Source organism: Amphiprion ocellaris, chromosome 15 (genome assembly GCF_022539595.1).
Source record: "Amphiprion ocellaris isolate individual 3 ecotype Okinawa chromosome 15, ASM2253959v1, whole genome shotgun sequence".
Taxonomy (NCBI): domain Eukaryota; kingdom Metazoa; phylum Chordata; class Actinopteri; family Pomacentridae; genus Amphiprion; species Amphiprion ocellaris.
Window position 1 is genome coordinate 24,221,175 of NC_072780.1, and position 20,328 is coordinate 24,241,502.

Here is a 20,328-nt window from a genome sequence, read left to right on the forward strand (position 1 = left end):
CATAAACCGTAATGTGAATAAAAGACGGTGGAGTCAATCCGCTCGATACCGACAGAGCTTCTGTAACGTTAATTAACATCCACCCCCCAAAAAAATCATAGCGAGACAATAAAGGTCAATATATGTAAGATAACAATTATATCACTAGCCAACTTTTAGGCCCTTATATAATTTTATCCTAATTGTTAAGGAGCAGCTTGTTTTAGTTTTACGGTAAAATGGTCATAGAGGGCTTTAACGTTTCTATGACAGCAGCACTGTCTACAAATTACCAGAGGGCTGAAACGCCAAGCGAAGTTGTTGGTGAGCGAGGTTTGCTGAGCCCAAAACCACAGATGTGACAAAACTGGTTCGACGTGCAAATTAATTTTACAGATTATGGCTCTGTAAACGTACAAGTCTTTAACACCGGACTGTCACACAGAATAACATCTTTGTTTCCAGCTATCTAGGACTGTTTCTTTGTAGTTGATTACAAACCTGCTGCACCAGACAGTAGTAGGATCCACGAGTGTCGCAAAAGAAAGGGGCTGCGTGCATTTACGCAAAGAGCAATAGTAGTAACTTCATGAATTAGCTTTAACGACAAATGATCCGAAAATGGAGGACGGGCCCATCAGGATCTAACAGCAGATCACCCTGTCTACTACTTGTCTCAGACAGGTGAGCTCCTAAACAGAGTCACAGTTCATCAGTTACAGTTAGATGTTTTGTCACATCACTGCTGTTATATGTATTATTATGGAGCTAAAGCAGAAACAGTATGGGTTGTCATTGAAAAAATAATTTGTCATTGAAAATAAAATTTGTAACTGAAAAAATGTATATTTTTCATTGAAAATGCAATTTGTCATTGAAAAAAGAATCTGTCATTGAAAATAAAATTTGAATTTTCAGAGTTTTTTTCACGTCTGTGCTTTCAGGGAAATTTTTATTGACACTCAAAGTTCTATTTTCAATGACACCTTTCTGTCTCTTGGTGTTGAGGGGAAAAGTCTGAGGGGAGGGGCAATGAGCGCGTCATTTATATATAGTTTGCATATCAATGAGCGCCGTCCAGAACCTGCTGGTCTGTGACTGACCTGACCAACGCAGCCCTGCCTCTTTATGTTTTAATATGAAGATAATTCATATGTATATATTTTGAGGTTTCTAAGATCTTTATAAATCTTTATTTAATTTTTTAGAGGCCTTGATTTATTGACAGCTGTAGTCTGTGATACACTCGAACTGTACCGTCTAATTCTCAGTTATATCAGTGGATCAACAAAAACTTAGCAGAAACTAATTACTGAATAATTACTAAACCTTGACGAGAATGCCTCGTAAGGCAGGACTGCATTATATGACCACATGTTTTATCTGAATATCTGACAAGTTTTGCAGCGTTTTTTGTCACTGTTGGCCGAAATCAAAGAGTTCATGCAATCCAAAGGGGAAGACACCTTGCTGCTTGAGAACAGAGTGGATTCTTGCGCTTGCATTTTTAACGAACATCACTGGGAAACTGAACCATCTGAACTGTGAGCTGCAAGGCAAAGGTAAGACATGATAAGCTCTGCAATGCCAGGCTTCCCACTAACACACATTTACAGACAAAGAAAGAGGTAACCCATGTTGTCATTCAAAACACCGTGCCATTACACAAAAATGTGAAAAATAATTTGTTGAAAACATGTAATGATTTGTTGTTATGATCTGTTAAAAATGTTGGAATGCTGGTAAAAAAAAAAATGCTGGTGATTAGTGCTAATGTGATAGGATTCATTTCAAAATGTGAAAGTAGATTTTTTTCTTACATAACTGATAATTTGTATAAACATGAGACAAAGTTCATGAATTGTTCAAAAATGCTACAAAGGTAGTGGTTTGCACAAATGAAGCATGATCTGATGACAGTTAATGATTTCTTAAAAATGTTAGAAGTGACAATTTGCACAGAAACGTAGCTGGTGTGATTTTGAACAAAATGCTGCAAATATGCTGATTCATACAAACTGCAAAGTTTCAGAGATGGGATACTGACTTTTAAATATTGGAACAGATTTCCATATACGTGTGTGTTTCCTACCGTCATTGTTGTGGAAATCGTTGTTAATAATTATTGTAAAGAATAATTAACATAAATGTGATCAGACAGTCTTTTTACATATTATTTTCATTATTATTATTATTGTTTAAAGATGATGGGGCAAGTTTGCTATTGAGGAAGTTTGTATCAAACAAGGTGCCCTTCGTACTACTCAGTACCCTTGAAGTTGCTCTCAGGTTAAAACAGGTTGGTGACCCCCGATCTAGAGTATTTCAACTCAGCCTTCTCAGAGGGCTGTACAGTGGCTCGGTGGTTGGTACTGGTGCCTTACAGCTAGAAGATCCCAGGTTCATGTCCTGGCCTGGGCCTAGTCTCCCTGTGCATGTGTGGGTTTTCTCCAGGTACTCTGGCTTCCTCCCACAGTCCAAAACCTCCCACAGTCCAAAAACATGCTACTCTAAATTGTCCATAGGCGTGAATGTGAGTGTGATTGTTTGTCTCTATGTGTAGCCCTGTGATAAACTGGTAACCTTCACCCTATACCTTTAAATGACAACTGTCTGTAAAGTGGTGCTGTGGGTGATTGAATAATTATTAAGGAACTTAATTTGAAACTAAAAAAGTATAAGATATAATCAATATAATATGGCCCGAGACATTATCAGCAATAAAAAAAATTACTGTATAGTGGTTAGCAAAGAAAACATTTTGAACAATATTGATATTAGAGAGCTGTTGTACTGCACTGCATTCAAGTCCCTCAGTGTAGCAGTAGTGTAGCTGTAAAACCACATGGTGGCACTGCGAGCATATATATTCTAAAGCATGTAGGAGGAAGAGTTGCATACCGCTGGCCAACGGTAGAAGCTTGTTACACAGAATGGAGAAAAGAAGCAATAAACTGAATGAAGAGCAGACTGATATAATGAATACTAGTTTTCCGTACTTCGATTTTAATATGAACCATAAGCTATCCCTTAGGAAGTGTATGTTAGAGATTTGTGAACTACATGTTTGAAATTGTTATCCACCAATATCATCAAAACATCAAATGAGGTATCTATAATAAGAGGCCCTGAAGCAAGTAGGGTATGTCAGCAGAGAGTATGTCTGCGTGTATTAATACTGCATACCTCCTAGTAGAGCTGCTGCTCTTGTGCTGCTGGTTCTCCATCATAGTTTACTAATCACAATCATACTGCAACAAATAAAGATATCTACGGCCTGGATGCTCCACCAATACATTTATATTCACACCAAAGTGGTTAACACAGGTCAGTGGCAGTGGCAGTGGCAGTGGCAGTTCGAGAGGTCCAGGTGATTCTTAGTCTCACACACTTGAACTGGACAATCACAAAAAAAGTTCTGTTAGTTGTATATCGAAAACCTGCCCCTTACTCTGACATTTTATCTGAAATCTCAGAGTTCTTGGCTGATTTAGTGCTCAGTACAGATAAAGTCATTACAGTAGGTGACTTTAATATCCATGTAGATGATAACGAGAGCCTCAATTCTGCTTTTAGCTCACTGTTAGACTAACCACGGCCTTGATCTTGTTTTGCCATATGGCATAGAAAATGAACATCTTACTGTTTTTCAACAAAACTCTATTTTTTCTGATCATTTTTAATAACATTTGAATTTACAATAATGGATTACATTAGCATCTACACTGATCCTTCAGATAGTTTTATTTAGCCAGTTTTACAGTATTGCAGATGACCTCATTTGTACCAGAACTACTATATATATATATATATATATATATATATATATATATATATATATATATATATATATATATATATATATATATATATATATATATATATATATATATATATATTAGTGGTGGGACGCGATTAGAAAATTTAATCTAATTAATTATAGGCTTTGTAATTAATCAATTGCAATTAATTGCAGTTTTGTCAAAGCAATATTTGACACAATAAGTGAAGTTTTTCAATTCAAATAAAATTGTGGTTGACAGTTGAATCAATGAATAGACATATACGTGTTTATAATTTATAATTTATTTTTTTAAAAATGAAAATGGGACATACAGAAAAAAGTGATTTTGATGACTTAAAGCCTGAATTTACTTGTTTTTTCCACTGTATGGCACATAAAATCAGCATAAGTAGTTCAAGGAGCTTCAGAAAGTTGAAAATCCAGAGATTCATTCTGTTTTCATCTTTTCTGGGTCTGATAAATGTATAATTTTGATGGTTCTTTTTATAGGAATATCATTTTTTATTTATGTAATTTTTTTATAAACAAAAACTTTATAAGGGCTGCACAGTGGTGTAGTGGTTAGCACTTTCGCCTTGCAGTGAGAAGATCCCTGGTTCGCGTCCCGGCTTTCCTGGGATCTTTCTGCATGGAGTTTGCATGTTCTCCCTGTGCATGCGTGGGTTTTCTCCGGGTACTCCGGCTTCCTCCCACAGTCCAAAAATATGCTGAGGTTAATTGATCATTCTAAATTGCCCGTAGGTGTGAATGTGTGAGTGTTTGTTTGTCTATATATGTAGCCCTGCAACAGACTGGCGACCTGTCTAGGGTGTCCCCTGCCTTCGCCCGAGTCAGCTGGGATAGGCTCCAGCCCCCCCCGCGACCCTAGTGAGGATTAAGCGGTGTATCGCTCACGGCTACAAACAGACATCAGGTTCATTACCGCCACCTACTGGGCTGGAGTGTTCATCAGAGTTACCCGTGTGCCAGGAATGAGGGAACCGAGGAGGGTGCAATTAATTTATTGCGTTATTATTTTGACTTGACTTTGACATGACTCGTAGCTAACTAACGTTAGCTACGAGTCATGCTAACAGCTAACGGTGTAGCCATCCCATAATAGACCACTTTTCTAGACAGTGCTTGAGTTTACAGAAAGTCTTAAAATGTTGAATAAAATCGCTATAATTGCACTTAGATTTGCAGTAATCTGTGAATGTAGCAGACAGATGAAAAATGCAGATAAATAGAAATGAAACATTTTTGTGGTTTAAGTTTTTACTCCGTCGAGGCTCTGCCTCCTTGGAGGAGGAATAACCTAAACAACAAAAATATCTCTTTTAATAACTTAATTATAAAGTCTCTGTTTATGAAAAAATTACATAAATAAAAAATGATATTCCTATAAAAATTACCATCAAAATTACACTTTTATCAGACTCAGAGAAGATGAAAACAGAATGAATCTCTGGATTTTCAACTTTCTGAAGCTCCTTGAACTACTTATGCTTATTTTATGTGCCATACAGTGGAAAAAACAACTAAATCCAGGCTTTAAGTCATCAAAATTACTTTTTTATGTATGTCCCATTTTCCTTTTTTTAAAATAAATTTTAAATTATAAACACGTATATGTCTATTCATTGATTCAACTGTCAACCACAATTTTATTTGAATGGAAAAACTTCACTTATTGTGTCAAATATTGCTATTTGACAAAACTGCAATTAATTGCGATTAATTAATTACAAAGTCTGTAATTAATTAGATTAAATTTTCTAATCGCATCCCACCACTAATATATATATATATATATATATATATATATATATATATATATATATATATATATATATATATACACACACATATATATATACATATATATATATATATATATATACATATATATGTGTATATATATATATATATATATATATATATATATATATATATAATATATATGTATATATATGTTAAGAGGGATCTTTTTAAACTTGAAAAAAGAGAGAAAAAGAGAAAACCTACACTCTATGATCACTACTGACTAAATCCGTCAATCAAGCCAGCCATGTCCCAAAAAACGTCATGCACTCTTAGGCTTTACTCTTATTAAATATGTACCACCAGAACACAGATCAGAAGGAAGTAATTAAACACAAAAAATCAAAGCAGCTTGTGGTAAAAAAAAAAATTTTAAACATAAAAATGGACATTTTTTTGCTACATTTGGTTTTCAAGATGAGTTTTGAATGGAACCTGTGCTTAGCATCATTCAGTCTTATTCCACTGTAAGACACTTAGGCAGCGGCTTTATGTTTAAAAGCCAGTCACTACATCATTCTCTTTTTATACAGTCTATGATGATGCAAACACACTACAAGGGCAATTATGCACATGTTCTGCAGCAGTGAAGTGTATTTGTCTATTTGGTGACGTGTGTATTTGCAGCACATATGTTGTCAAGTGATAAAGATGTTGACCTTCCGTGGCCATTGTAGTTTAAATTTAGGAAACAGGACCATACTTCTTCTCCCTGTCCAAGCCTATATACGTGTGTTTAAAATTTTCAGGTTTTTTCTGTTCTCTGACACTCTCTTTCAGAACAAGATCCACAGGGGGATTAAACAGAGCCTAAAGACTCCCTGCAGTGACACAGCAGCCTCATCCTGGAGCCTGAGTCACAACTTCCTCTGTTTGCAGGTGTTTCTCTCTTCCTTATTTTCATTAAACCATCACCAATATTAACCTTCCTGGTGGTGAGGTATTTGTGAAAATGTTTAAATACATTGATTGAATAAGATAACCTCAACTTTTTAAAATTGCTCATGCTCACTTCAGGCAACAATTTATTCTGCACTCTGTCAGCGGGGAAACCAAACATTCATACTGCTTTCCTGGTTTCTCAGAGTGACCAGAGCAGCACAATGTAGCACAGCAAATCATGGCAGAGACTGCTAAAAGGTTAGTCTGGATCAAAGGACTGTTTGACATATGCCATTCATTTTTCTGAGTTTAATACAGACCAAATTACTGATTTCATTACTCAACTAAGGGCATAATAAAAGGACGATACATACACAAAATATGTATATTTGTAAGTGTATACGAGGGTAGTTCTCGGCCTCACCCGGAAACAGGAGCATACAGATAAAACACATAATGCAGTTTTTAAATGAGGATTTACTGAAGATTTATTGAATATCTATATCACCCTTGTGAAAAAGTAATTGCCTCCCTAAACCTAATTGGTTGGTCTCTTGGTGGCAACAACTCCAGTTAAACATTTGCCATAGCTTGTAATCAGTCTTTTATATCGGCATGGAGGAATTTTTGGTCCACTCTTCTTTGCAGAATAGTTTTTGACCTTGAATGGCCCTTTTAATATTTTGCCACAGCATCTCAATTGGATTTAGGTCTGGACTTTGACTTGGCTTTCACTGTGGTTCGTTGGAGTCCCGGAGCCTCAGCAAAGGCTTTGTAACTCTTTCCAGACTGACAAATGTCAATGTTTCACATCTGTTCTTGAATCTCTTTAGAAAAGCAGTGTCAAGCTTAGTCACAGAAGGGCCCGGAAAACATGCATTGGGTCACAGAATCAAACTAAATATTTTGCACAGAAATATGAACTGACAGACAGTACTAATAAAAGTAATTAAACATTGATTTTCATTTATTGTGCTTATTCAACAGAATATCCCCAGACAGAATGAGCAAATTTCAAATATGAACACATGCTCAAAAGTCAAAACTGCTTGTGATTTCAGGAGAAACTTATAATCCAAAACATTCTGTTTTCTCTGCTCTTGCACCAACTTGTCATGGCAGGATGCATGACATTTTTTTTCTTGGCTACTCATTCGTCTATGTTTGTCAGGTTCTGGAGACCATCAGGATGCAATGGAGGTATGAATCATCCAGACAACTTCTGTGTGTTGTTTTGTTCATCTACACTGAGAAAAGTTCCTCACACAGACATGTGCCACCAAACATCCAGAGCATTGGAGCAGCTTGTGGATGTGTCACATGGGAGCAGTCGGAGAACCCAAGTGCAGGCACAGAAAATGGCAGACAAGAGGTAAATTGGGGGAAAAGGGGTTTTATTAAACAAGAACTAAACCAATGCAGAAAAGGGAAAACCAAACAGTAGGGGGAAAAAAAACCAAACCAGCTACCCAACAATCTTATTCAACATAAAACTTTATCTAATTAACAAAAATGGAAAAATATCATTAAAGGGAAATTACAGACACAATCAGGGATAACTGGTGAAGGGCAGGCCTGAACTGAGGCTAACTGTACCTCATATAAAACGAGAAGAAATCACTAAGTTTACTAAATACGTAAATTAACTTAACAGGACAAGAGCAAACGAAACCAATCTGAATGAACTAAAGATACACTAATGAAACGGGGAATACTCACAACAATGGGGGAACTAAACTAAGTAGGTGTAAAGGGTTAAAAATGTTTATTTTAGAGATGAATGGGAATACAGTTAAAAGGTTAAATATGTATTAAGAAAAGATTAAAAAGTCATTGAGACTGATACAGCTAATTGCTAAAAATAAGTTATGTGAAAAATGCGTTTAAAAACAGATACCCTTATATAGAAATTTTTTTAAAAACTATTTCATTGTGTTTAAGTATGCTAAAAAAAAATAATTTTATGGTGTATTACTGATTTCTGTGTCAAAGCAATTTTCAAACAGGTCACTAGATAGCACATGGTGATAGCCAGAGAGGATCATAAAACCGCCTTGAGGCACTTGCTGCAGAATAAATCCTGCAGCCAAGCTGAATGGAGGCTAAAACGTGTGTCTCTGTGTTTACACGTATAGGTGGGTTTATATTCCTCAAAACCATATGCATGTACCCCAGAATAATGGCATATTGTGTTGTGAATTCTTGGATATAATGTGCAATGTTTAGAGTCGAGTTTAGTCGAAGTCATGGGTAGAGATATAGCTGTTTTGTCGCACGCGACCATGCTAGGCTGGCGGGCCTATTGCTAGTAAGCTAAGTTGCTTACACAAAATTAGTAAAGTTTGACACTGTTAGTTTAAATGTTGTTTCATGTGTAATTTGGAGTGAAATCAAAGACTATGTGACAGTGACAAGTTTGTATGGAGAAATGTTTTGCAATTGTTTTCTGAAGCCCACAATTATTTATGTCAGATTCAAGATACTGTCTATACATCTGGTATTATTGAGTAATTTCCAAATTAATAGAATATTTTGTGTCATTATTTCTTTGTTGAAGAAAGCAGAATAAATCCTGCAGCCAAGCTGAATGGAAGCTAAAACGTGTGTCTCTTTGTTTACAGATACAGGATTTATAAACACACCCCACCTGACACCTGCCAGGGGGGTTACATAGGCAGGCAGGGTCAGTGAATCCGGAAACAAATGAGAGCTGAGACGGAGCTGGTGGTAGACAAGGCAGGGAACAGCAGGAATCCAGGGGTAAGAACAAACTCTAAATGTGAGGGATCTGAGTCTATGGTCCAGCAGAGAGTGAATGGATAAATAAGCCTTATGTGACGGGAGGTTGTGTTCCTCCTGGCTGCTGCTGGGCGCCGTGCCAGCGGTGCATGTATCATGATTGCTGGGCGGTACTATGCGCCCTTTATAGCCAGGTGCTTTTCAGTGGTGCTCCCCGTCCTCTGCTCTCTGCTTGTTCCGGTGGTGACTGTGGCTCTGCGTGACAGTGCTGCTGGGCGCAGCTGCTTCTTCGGTGTGGCTGTCCAGCATTTGTGATCGCTGTCAAGGCACACTGTCTCCAACACCTGACCACTGACTGGGGCGAAAGAAGGATCGGCTGGAGCCCAGCTGTGCATCAAGTTATTGACCCGCTCTGGTTGCATGTGTGGCGCCGCACTTTTTTTGTGGCTCACATTCTCTGGTCATCGGTTGTTTACCGCCGGCTCGGAGCCGACTCTTCCCGGCCCAGCTCGGCTGAGGCCGATCTCCTCATTTTTGCATGGCCTATAACAGTGAGGCAGGCAAAGGATTAAAGGCCTTGGGGGTTATTTTTTTTAATTTTATTTTATTATCCCTTATTTATTCCATGAGGGGAAATTCTGATTTTCACATATCTCACCAATTGGGGGAGTCAGAGCGACGGGTCAGCCGTGGTACAGCGCCCCTGGAGCAGGAAGGGTTAAGGGCCTTGCTCAAGGGCCCAACAGTGGCCACATCGGGGCTTGAACCTCTGACCTTCTGATCAGTAGTCTATAGACTTAACCGTTGCGCCGTTGGGACTCACAGGTCTTGACTGGTGCGACAGCTGTTGCGCTGAATTATGGGACTTGTCGTATGAGTGGAGTGAAGGCTACATATTGATGGGTTATCAATAATTACAAAATCACCTCGCGGGCTGGATATAATTGGATCACAGGCCGGATGTGGGCCGTGGGCCCTAAGCTTGACATGTCTGCTTTACAACGTGGCATCATGTGCTGCTTGGTGAGATCCAGTATTCTATTCTATTTCACAGTACCAGACGGGTTCTATTTAAGTGATGTTTAGGTTCAACAAGCCTGGCAGTAATTATATGTAGGCATGGCTGGTGAAATTAGTGTTTGATGTCTTTATTGAAATTTTAACAATATAGAAAGAATAAAAATAAAATAAAAAAATAGGATAAAAATAAAAATACAAACACCCACCCGCATAAAACAAATTCAATCCCTACTGCCACTTACAGAAAACACTGTTTAAAACACAAAACATTCAGACCGTCAGTAAAAAAATCAACTAGACTGCTGAGCCTAGTTATTCTCTTATCATTGTTGATGGTTGGCTGAATAAGGTCAAAAAAGGCCTCCACACCTGATAAAACTTTTTCTCAGAGCCCCTCATTACAAATCGTATTTTTTCCAACTTAAGATGAAACAATACATCTTTAATCCAGTGTGATACTGTGGGTGGGGCAGCATCCTTCCATTTGAGTAGAATTAGACGCCGTGCTAGCAAGGTTGAAAAGGCAGTAAGTTTTTGACCCCCGGCAGGAAGTCCGAGCTCCACATCAGTAATCCCAAAAAGAAACAAAAGCGGATTCAGCTTTAAACGGACTCCTAGTATACAAGAAAGTGCTTCACGTATACCTTCCCAATATTGTTGTATTTTAGGACAGGACCAAAACATGTGTATTAAAGTGGCCTCTGCTGATTTACATCTGTCACACGTTGGGTCAATATGGGGATAAATCCTAGCCAGTTTAGACTTGTGGAGATGTGTTCGATGCACTACTTTGAATTGAATAAGAGAGTGTCTTGCACACATTGAAGATGAATGAATTTTCCTAAGAATATCAGCCCATTCTACTTCACTAATACTCATCTGGAGATCCTGCTCCCATGCCTCCTTAATAGTAGACATAGAGAAGACATCCATTTGGGAAATCAAGCGCAGCATTAAAGAAATAACTTTCTTTTTTGTTGGGTTAAAAGACATCAGGTCATCGATTACATTATTGGGAGGTTTGTCTGGGAACCCCGGGATGGAACCCGACACAAAGTGTCTCACCTGCAAGTATCTAAAAAAATTAGAGGGATGTAAATGATATTTGACTGACAGCTGTTCAAAGGAAGCAAATCTATTGTCTATATAAAGGTCACTGAAACTTTTCAGCCCCTGTCTGAACCACGTACAAAACGTGGTATCCTGCAATGAAGGAGGGAAAAAATTATTAGACATTATTGGACTGAATAGACTCATATTTTGGAGATCAAAATGTTTCCGAAATTGTGAGTATATTTTAATTGAATTATGAACTATAGGGTTATTAATGGTTAAGTTTTGAAGCAGTGGAACTGATGCCCCAATTATAGCCGGTAGAGACAAAGAGCTACAGGAAAGTTTCTCCAACTCAACCCATGCTGGCCCATTATTGTCAGAATGATAATATACCCAGAAGGACAGACAGCAGAGATTGGCTGCCCAATAGTAATGACGAAAGTTTGGGAGAGCTAGACCACCATCTTGCTTAGATTTCTGCAGGTGTTCTTTACGCAGACGTGGCTTTTTGCCGTTCCATATAAAAGATGAAATTATCGACTCAAGTTTTTTAAAGTAACCCTTGGAGATGAACAAAGGGAGGCTCTGAAACAAATATAAGTATTGGGGTAGCACAGACATTTTAAGAACATTCACTCTGCCAATCAGAGAAAGTGGAATGAGTGACCATTTCGACAAGTCCTGTTGAATCTTAATTTGTAGTTTGTCAAAGTTGTTTTTAAAAAATCACTAAAATTTCTTGTCACACTAATGCCAAGATAGATAAAGCTATGTGTAGCAATCTTAAGGGGTAATGTAATATTTTCTAGAGCCGAATCAGACAGGTTTAATGGCAGCAGTTCGCTTTTATGTAAATTTAATTTATACCCTGATATTTCTCCAAACTCTGTGAGGAGCTCCAGAACAGAGGGAATAGTTGTCTCAGCCTTAGACACAAACAGCAAGAGATCATCAGCGTAAAGAGATAATTTATGCACAGTGCCATACCTTTCAATGCCATGTATAGAGTGGTTATTTCTTATGGCTATGGCAAGGGGCTCAATAGCTAAGACAAAGAGCAAAGGGCTAAGCGGACATCCCTGCCGAGTACCACGATGCAACCGAAACAGTTTGGAATAATGATTATTTGTTAATACCATTGCTGAGGGACAAGCGTATAATAATCTAACCCATGACATAAATGTATTACCAAACCCAAATCTACAGAGAGTCTCAAACAGATAGTCCCATTCCACTCTATCGAATGCCTTCTCTGCATCCATGGAGAGAAGGCATTCAGAGTCTGACTGACTTGGTGTGTATATGACATTCAGCAGACGACGGATACTAGAAAAGGAGCGTCGATCTTTCACAAAACCCGTCTGATCCGGACATATTATATTGGGCAATACCTCTTCTAAACGACGAGCTAAAACTTTAGCAAGAATTTTATAATCGCAATTCAAAAGCGAAATTGGTCTATAAGATGCACATTCCAAAGGGTTTTTATCTTTTTTCGGAAGTAGTGTTATACAAGCTTGAGTCAGAGTGCTAGGAAGACATCCCCTGTTAATGGACTCTGCACATACTGCTGTAAAGATGGGTGTTAGTTGTTCAGAAAAAGCGGCATAAAATTCACTCGGCAGGCCATCAGGGCCAGGTGATTTCCGAGGTTGTAGTGATTTGATTGCCGCAGCAATCTCCTGCTGCTGTATTGGTGCATCCAGGGTAGACACCTGATCTGAAGATAAGGTTGGAATTGGTAAATCCCTAAAAAAGTTGGAGAGGAGAACAGGCTCACTGGAATTATTAGAACTATACAAATCTTGATAATAGCGCTGAAATGCTTCATTTATACCTAACTGATCAGTCACCGTCTCACCATTTTGGAGTGTCACCCCGTTAATTACTTGTTTTGCTCTGGCGCCCCTCAACTGCCTTGACAGAACCTCCCCTGCCTTGTCCCCATGTTCGTAAATATGACTACGATTCTTTAACAGTAAATGTTCAATATGATGTGATGTAAGTATATCATATTCTGAACTAAGCCTTAACCTCTCTTTGTAAAGATCTGGAGATGGAGTTTGTGTATTTCTATTATCTAAATCAGCTATTTGTTTTTCCAGTTCCGCTTGTTTTAATTTAGAGTCCTTCTTTTTTTTAGCCATAAAAGATATTACTTGGCCTCTTAAATATGCCTTAAGGGCTTCCCAGACAGTCAAAATAGAAACATCTGGTGTGATATTTAAATCTAAGAAGAGAGAAATTTGGTCTGACATAAAGTTCAAAAATTTTTCCTCAGATAATAGAAGAGAATTGAATCTCCACATTCGTCTGGGAATCCCAGAATCTGGAATGTTCAGTTTAAATAAAAGGGGAGCATGATCTGACACTACTATGGGTTGGTATTCACATGACTGAACATCTGATGTCAGTTTATTATCAGTAAAAAAATAGTCAATTCTACTATACGTTTGATGAGCATTCGAAAAAAAGAAGTACTGTCTGTCTTTTAAGTGCAAAAAACGCCAGGTATCCAGTATGCCATAGGTAGAAAGAAATGACTGCATATAAGTGACAGATTTAGAAGTTCCATATCCCGGCCGAACAGATGAACGATCCATCTCGGGGTCCAGACAAAAATTAAAATCCCCGCCCATAATAAGCAAATGTGAATTTAAACAAGGGAGCAGACTGGTGACGTGAGAAAAAAAATTTGGGTCGTCGCAGTTTGGAGCATATACTTGGTTAATACAACATTAACATTATAAAGTTTACCGGTTACTATGACATACCTTCCATTTGGGTCAGCTATGGTTGTGGAGGGAACAAAAGAGACATTTTTATTTATGAGTATTGCAACGCCTCTAGCTTTATCCTGAAAGGTTGAATGGAAAAGCTGCCCCACCCATCCACATTTTATTCGGGCATTATCTAAATTCTTCAGATGCGTTTCTTGAATAAATGCTATTCCAGCACCCAAATTTTTAAGGTGTGTAAGGACCTTCTTCCTCTTAACAGGGTGGTTCAGCCCTTTAACATTCCAAGTGATAATATTCAATGAGCTAGCCATTAAAAATCAAAAGAAGGAGTGTAAACAACAACAAAGATAAACATTAAATCAAGAGGTATATTATTAGAAGCCTTAATATTCTGGCAGAGAGGCAAGGTTAACATAGTGCAATACTTTGGTGTATTACCAGCGGCAGTGAGACAGAATAACCCTTCCCTGAACCCCCAGGTGACACTAGCTGCTAGAACAAACAGTACACCTACACTAACTATGTGTAATACTCCCGTGACTAGCTATCTACGTAAAAAACTCCATCCCGCCTTAAGAAATGTAAAACCCACCCGAATAACAAATGACTTTGTAAGGCAGCATCGCTACTGTAAAGTGCGAATTCAAAAACACTTCTGTATCAAAACAACATGGCAAAGGTAAACATAGCACGGTCCGTGCCACAACAAGCCAATACTCACTTCTTCAAACTGAGATAGTCACATCTGGCAAGCATCAAAACTAATCAGTCAAGAGTTTTTAAAGTCTTCAACAAATTTCTCGGCGTCTACCACAGAGCCGAACGCGATGCGTATGCCATCTTTATTGACAATACGAAGCCGCGCAGGGTATAGCAGCGAAGGCTTCAGCCCCAGTTTGTACAGGTCTGACATGACCGCCGTGTATTTCCTCCTCTGACTGACCACCTCTGGGCTGTAATCCTCGTAGATCCTGAACGGGTTGTTTTGGTACTTCAACGTGCCCCTTTTCCTGGTCTCCCGGATCACCAGCTCTTTGTGTTGGTACCGATGAAAGCAGATGATGACAGGTCGTGGTCTGCCGCCGGGACCTAGTTTGGGGGCCAGGCTGCGGTGCGCACGGTCCAGCTCCGGGGGAGAAGGGAAGATGTCACGTCCAAAAACATCCTGTAGCAGTTGCGAAAAGAACTTGCTTGGTTGTGGACCTTCACTACTTTCTGCTATGCCGATTAATCTGACATTACTTCGTCTACTTCTCCCTTCCAAGTCGGTTAGCTTAGCCCTTAGCTTGGTGTTATCGGCAACAGTCCTCCACTTTAGCCAAACGTTGGCTAAGCGAGTCCGTGTCGCCTTCTAGAGAATCCAGACGCTCGCCGTGACTATTAACAGTCTCTTGAAGCCCATCTAGCTTGTCATTCACTTGGCCAAAAGATTTCTTCAACTCGGCAAGCAATGATGTCTTTAGGTCGGCGAGCGAGTTTGTTAGATCAGCTTTGCTAATGCTGCTAGTAGCAGCAACAGGCTCCTGCTCGGTTTTTTCGCTTGACGTTGCAAGTTTTGGTGGCATAATGGGACAAAACACGGCCAGTCAGAGGAAAACGTACTTGAAAATAAGCGTTGTAAAAAATAAAAAATAGATGGGTATAGTTAGAGTTAAAAGTTGCGGGAGCTGGTGGAGAACGTGACCTACTCCATCTTGAACCGGAAGTCTCCATGGCTGGTGAAATTAAACTCAACTGCCAAATGAATTTGGTTATTTGGAACATTGGTGGCTCAGGGGACAATTACTTTTTCACACAGGGAAATAGGGGCTGGACAGCATTTTTCCTTTAATAAATGAAATCACTATTAGTTGAATGATCTGAAATGTTTAAGTATGACAAATACGCAAAAATAGAAGATATTTGTAGCAGGCAAATACTTTTCCATAGCACTGTAACTCCTTTATTGGGGATTAACTGTACACTCTAAAGTTGTACATCACAGTCCTCATAAACTTAGATGTTTCCTATCATTAGTCAACCCAAACTATGAGGTCAAAATTTAACATGAAAGATTTGGGGAAAATATCTTACTTTTTGGGCATTCAGCTTGAACATAAGGGAGAAGAAATCAAAATGAATCAGACAAGGTACATTATAAAAATGCTTGAAAAATGCTTGAAAGGTTTGGAATGTTAGAATGCAAACCCAGATCCACCCCATGTGAACAAAAGTTGGTGGGAGACAAAAATGAAGAGGGCATCATAAATGATGTTAATCCTAAAGAGTATCGAGAGATTGTAGGCAGTCTAATATATGCCATGACATGTACCAGACCAGACATCAGTTGGGTGGTAAGCAAACTATCCCAAACTCTAGCAAACCCAAAAACAGAAAACTTAGTAGCCGCTAAACACGTCTTGAGATACTTAAAAGGTACAAGTGACTATGGACTAACTTTCAAGAAAAGTAAAGAGGATTTGAACCTGATAGCCTATAGTGATTCTGATTGGGCATCTTCTGTAGAAGATAGACGCAGCACCACAGGGTACTGCTTCAGCCTAACAAAACAAGGCCCTGCAATTTTCTGGAAGTCAAAGAAACAACCTACAGTGGCTTTGTCGACTTGTGAAGCTGAGTACATTGGTCTAGCAACCACTACCCAGGAAAGCATGTACTTAACTCAGCTGTTAAGTGGCATGGATAACAGAGTACACATTTGTACTACGATTCATGGAGACAATCAAGGAGCCATAGCACTGAGTAAGAATCCAGTGAACAGACAGAGATCAAAACACATTGATGTAAAGTATCATTTCATACGTGATGCACTGAGTGAGGGGAAAATAGACATTGTTTATTGCCCATCAGAAGAAATGATTGCAGACATATTAACAAAACCTGCAACAAAGATTAAGATTACAAAGTTCAAGAAATGGTTCTTTGGAGACTAAAACCATGGTTTGGGATGATGAGAGCAAGAGGGGGTGTTAGGTTTTATGTTCTCATTTGGAATGCTTGTTTATGATACAGTTGTTATGTGAAGTTGATGTGTTACCACGTATTATCAAATTATTATGTATTTACTCATGTTTGTTAATGCTGTGGATTGTGTGCCCTGTCAAGCATGACGTATGTACATATAACGCCCGGCCGGCTGTCGTAAATGTTGTGATGAAGCACTTTACGTTACTTCCCACACTATATCTTTTTAGCGCAAAGCTGAAGTTGTGACCGATGTATTTTCTGGTGCCAAAATAATAAATGAAGCGAACGTAAACAGTAATGTGTGATTCCCTTCCTCAATATGGATGCTGAAGCTGGAAACGCAACATAGGTGATCAATGGCTATCTAACAAGTGTGGGCAGAAAGACAGGAACTCTGATTTTGGACTTGTATCTAATGACCTCAGCCTGGCAAGGATCTGCTAAAGGTTTTAGAAAGGTGAGATCAATTGGTAGGCAGATGGCTCAGCTGGCTGAGCGGGTAACTTATAAACAGGGGCTATAGTCCCTGATGCAGCAGCCTGGGTTTGATTCCAGCTCACGACCCTTTGCTGCAGGTCTTCTCCCTATTCTCCTGTCTGCCTCTACTAACCTGTCTAAAGCCAAAAATACCCTCTTTTTTTTTTTTTCAAAAAAGGTGAGGGTATTCAAAATAAAATGTATGTTTAAGGTTTCTATCTGATATTTTGCAGTTAAATCTACTACAGCATGATGTGGCAGCTGGAGCAGTCTGTGATAAGGCACACTGGACTGTTAGTAATCTCAACATATTTAGACACACAATAAGATTTTTTTTTGTCATGAGACTTAATTGCATTTTTGAAGATCGTGTATCTGAAGGAAAGGAGGGCACTGTACCTGGATCCATTCAGGGCAACAGAGGAACAGATCAAGAAGTGCAAAGATGTAACAAGGTGACATGGCATGAACATGAAACAAAATGGTTGCATTTGATAAAATACTTGTTTACACATAATGTGGATAGTATCTGGGAGCAAGATGGCAGTTTTTTTTATAGGATTTTTTTTAACATATTGCATTTTTTTTTTCTTTAATTACCTTGTCCCTCTGAAGTCAACTGCTAAATTAAAAATACCTTATTTGGACTAGCATTAAAGTTGGTCAACTGTTAATGTGTTGTGTGCAGAGCACTGGTCCGCACAGTGTGTCCTGCAGTAACAAAGTGGATGTGTGCAACACTGCCCCATCCAAAACAGCAGGACTCGACATCATGTGGTGTATTCGTGTGCAAGGTGAGTATGTGATTATGTGCACACCTAGCACAGTAAATATTCCAGTTCATATTTATCATGAATTTCTTAGCTTGCAGAACAAATTCTACAGAAAAGGAGATACAGTATCCTGTAGACCAGGAGGGCGTGGCCAGGCTAAGGCTCGACATAGCAATATCATTGCTGAAAGATTCAGGTAAACCTGAGGAGGTAGGTGACCATGTATTTGCATTTAACTACCTTGCATGTTTCCATTTTTTTCAACATATTTTTTCCAGATTATCTATCTCAAATATGTCGGGCTTTTGGGGAGGCCAGCTCTGGCACAAAAGTGGATAAATGGGTACAAGCATTCTGATTCCAAAGATCCATAGTTCAGACTTCAACACTGAGATGTGCAACACGATACAATTATTATTATTATTATTATTATTATTATTATTATTAATTTTTGTTTTAATTGTTGCATTTAGTTTTACTTGTAATGACACATTTTGAGTGATATGAACATGCCAAACACTGGTTAGTATTCTAAGGTCTATTTTCAAATCTCCTTTCAGATTGAGTGCACCACCTGTGGGAGGTGGTACCATATGTCTTGTGTGGGGCATCCACCTACAGATGGGGACTACCACTGCAATAGCTGCCAATAAATATGTTAAATCAAAAGGAAATGCTGTCTTTTCTCAATGACATCACACTCGAGTATGACACAATGTACTTCTATTACTGATTTGAACATGAACGTCCTGTGATTTTTTTTTGTAAATTGCTGCATTTCGAGTTCAATACGTTAAATACTGCTGGACTGTTTTGGTAAGATTTTGACGTTTGTGTATTTAAATAAGACAGTGTAGCTAGGATGTGATCTAAACCTGCCAATACGGTATCAATATATTGTTATACTACAACATTCTGGCCTTCTACCACACGGTTTGGTGAACTTATTAAAATAACGTGTACACCATGTGCTGGTCTGCTGCTTTAACAGGTTTTAACAGGAATCGGTGATCACAGCTCCACTGGTTCCAACTGCACTGACCTAGTTTTTCTTTCTTGTTGCCTGACAGCGCATGACTCTTACGATGAGAACGCGTCTAATTTCCAGATATTTTTGTCAGGACCAAAATGAATAAAACAGCAGAAATCTCATTTTTAGAAGCGAAGTTGTTCCATTGTTTATTTCCTGGTTCGTCGGTAAGGGGTCCTGAAAAGCCACGCCTACGAAACATCTGTCTCAGAAACGCTGCTATCACCAGTTGATCGGAACACCAGTTAATCTTGAACACCGGCAGCTCCGTAATCACACGTCTGGCAGGTAGTGATGGCGAGATGAAGCTTCATGAAGCATTGGTTCACTCATGGTTCGAAGCTTCATGGTGTTTCATTTGCTCTACTGCGCCATCAACTGGACAAATAAAAGTAAAACAGGCAGAGTGCTTATAATGACACACTAGCTTTGCTATGTGAAGCTTTGAATTGTGCTTAAATGATAATGCCAATAAACAAGTAATATCCTTAATATAGTGTCTGCTTTTCCTGATAGCAGGAACAGAGGAGGAAATGGAAACAAAGAGAGATTTGAGATTTGTAGCTTGACTGCTTGATTGATGTCAGGTTCTGGCTTTCTGTAAAGTGCTTAGATACTTTTAATTGTAATAAGGGCTATATAAATAAAATTTATTGTGCTTTTGTTACTTGTTGTTTTGTGAATGTGCATGTGGTACCAGTGACAACCTGTAAAACAAAAGTAGGGACAACATTTTATTTGTTTTTATTCAAAAACCTCAATTTTTCCACAGTGCTGGGATTCAGGCGACTTCTTTTTTTTTGGGACAATATTTCTCTAGCTCCTTGGAACACAACAGACACTTCACCTTTTAAAATACCAGAAAAAAAATTAGAACAAGCGGTGTGTGGTGTTGTGACAGTTATTCATATTACACTTCACTTATGTGCCTGCTTTATTAGAAGAAATCAGGTCAAAGTGTTCCCAGACAGGGGAGAATCTTCTGTTTCTGGCTGGTTCTATTAAAAAAAAAGAGTCTCAAACCAATTGAATGCAAAGATACAGCAGGTAAAAATC

General features: G+C 38.6%; 1 long non-coding RNA gene across 1 annotated transcript; it reads left to right on the forward strand.

The window, feature by feature from the left end:
• Nucleotides 1–13,472: 13,472 nt before the first annotated feature.
• On the forward strand, nt 13,473–19,822 carry LOC118470978 (uncharacterized). The gene is made up of 3 exons (XR_008604097.1): nt 13,473–18,263; nt 18,334–18,452; nt 18,803–19,822. It is a non-coding gene; the product is annotated as an uncharacterized LOC118470978 (long non-coding RNA).
• Nucleotides 19,823–20,328: the final 506 nt, after the last annotated feature.